This window comes from Branchiostoma belcheri, unplaced genomic scaffold, assembly GCF_001625305.1.
Source record: "Branchiostoma belcheri isolate BF01 breed outbred unplaced genomic scaffold, Haploidv18h27 scaffold100, whole genome shotgun sequence".
NCBI classification, from domain to species: domain Eukaryota; kingdom Metazoa; phylum Chordata; class Leptocardii; order Amphioxiformes; family Branchiostomatidae; genus Branchiostoma; species Branchiostoma belcheri.
In genome coordinates, this window is record NW_017802381.1 from 83,534 (window position 1) to 85,989 (window position 2,456).

Consider the following 2,456-nt stretch of genomic DNA (forward strand, 5'->3'; position numbering starts at 1 on the left):
AAGCCTTCCGAAAAATACATGTAGACAAACTTTATTGCAACGTGCAACTTTATCACAATGGATGCTCCTTTTTGTGGCATTACAATAACTCACATTATGACCCTAAACATGTTGGGAAAATGCCGAGAATTAGACTTACAGATATGCACATATGTCTTCTACAGTTTTACAAGAGATGTAACCCTCAGACATAGTTTTAGACATAGCTATAGTTTTAGACAACTACCTTTCATTATGTACATTTTAGTTATTCTATATACTGTTCTTAATGTTCTTTTATGTTTGTAACGTGCAATTAGCCTCCGGGCATGAATTTGCAATAAATTTCTCAATTATTATAAAAGGAGAGAAAGATATACAAGTACCTGTACAAATGCATCAGGGTTAACAGCTGTAGATGATAAGTCGGGCAAAACGTTCTAGACTAATTCAGAAAACTCAACAGCTTACTGCTTACTTCATGAACATCATGGGAGCCATATGAGCTACATAATGCTGCATGTGAGTGGACATGTATGTGAATCAGCATGTGTAGTGAATCAGCAACAGTAGTTGTGAATCTGTGCAATTTCCACAATGTCCCAAGAGTTTCGTGGAATTTCATTACTACGAAATGTGGACATAGATCTGTCTCAGCAAAATCCCAGAGATGTGAGACATTCCTGTGGACATTCCATTCCTGTGGATAAAATGCCTGTACAATTCCTAGAATTCTTGCAAACTGCACACAATACTTGGGCTCCCTCTGAGGCGTCGCCAAAAAAAATCTTGGGCTGATCATCCCTAGTACTGTGGCCCCCGAGTATACTCGAGTTTTTTTAATGTGTTTTCTGTGTGCTTACGGCTGACTGTACGTCCCCACGAAGTAACTTTAAAGATACATCGGTGTACATGATTGCCTTTTCTGCGCATGGCGAATGACAGTCCCCTCCCCATGCTGCTTGGGGTGCTGCGCCGAGGAGAACCCTGTTGATTACAATGATACAATTGTCCCTCAAACTTAACGATTACAAGTTGTACTGTAAGAATAATCTCCAAGCAGATCATACGGTGGCAAGGCAGTATCCATTGGCCAGAGGAGTGTCCATTAGCCACCGAAGATCTGCCTGCACTCGCACAGGGAGGAACACTTCCTTTCAAAAATGGTGTTGCTGCCCCTCCTTGTGCCCCTATTAACAGCAATTGAAAAACTGGCCACGCTAAGGTTTTTACAAGCGGTTTATAGCTTGAATCTGGGACAAATTCAGTCACCCGCGCACATCTCAGTGGGAGTTCCCCCCCTAACTGAATCAGATACAATTCTGTATGCTGGCACTGTGATGCTTTCTGAAACATGGAAATGGATACTTTGGTTAAAATTTAAAACCCCATGCCAGACATTACAAAACACAAGGTGAACCTTCTCCTCCGGATCCATTGTTTAAACTGCCCAATACATGTATAACAGTTGGTGTTGTGACCCATAGACAGACTTTAACGGTCAACCATGCAGCCCCACAAGGAGGACAATAGCCTTGCCCGGTGGTTAGGGCAATAAACTACTTGGCAAACACATTCTGAGTAGGCAACAACTAGGTGTTAATAGCCTTTGACGTTTCGACTGCAGGCAGATCTTCGGTGGCTAATGGACACTCCTCTGGCCAATGGATACTGCCTTGCCACCGTATGATCTGCTTGATTACTGTAAGAAATCAGATTGATGTAAATGTTTGATCAGTTATGGCTCTAAGACAAGAGTCTGATAGTATATTGCATCAGAACCGAAGAATGCTCAGCCTATTTCACTTACTTCCAAATACCCCAAGTATGACATTTCTTCAATTTACCTCCAACTGCCACGAAGGGTCGAAGCCATTTCAAATTATCGTGACCACAATCTTAAAAACGGCAAACACACACACCAAACACACAAACGCCAAAAAAATATCTCTTTTGCTAAACATAGCAACTTTGACGTTTACACCAAGTAACACAAAACTGGGACTGACGAAGGCATGTGTTTCACGAACTCTGGTTGTTATTAGTTGCATCCGTGACATTTCAGACATTATAAATTTTTTGATGTCATTGCTTCAATTCTGTGGAACAAATTCTGGTAACGTGAAACACACAGGATATGGATTAGAATTACTGCGGGTGCAGGAAACGTCAGTAACATCTCCGAGGGAATACTCTATACAATTCTTGGGTTTCAGTCACGTGACCCGACCTTAGCGACGGGTGTTATCCGCCATGTTGGTGTACCTACAACCCCGCGTAGCCTATGCGCTATGTACATGGTTCATTGTTTTGTAGCTGGTTGCGGGTCAAAAAAAGTGGTAAACACAGTGTATCTTTTCAATGTGTGCCAAGGTGATTACAAATCAAGGAAAGGACCAAGAAAAACTGACCGAAAAACATCGCAGATTGTGGATTTTTGCGATCAGCCGCGGGGATACGGCCACAGAAATATCCCG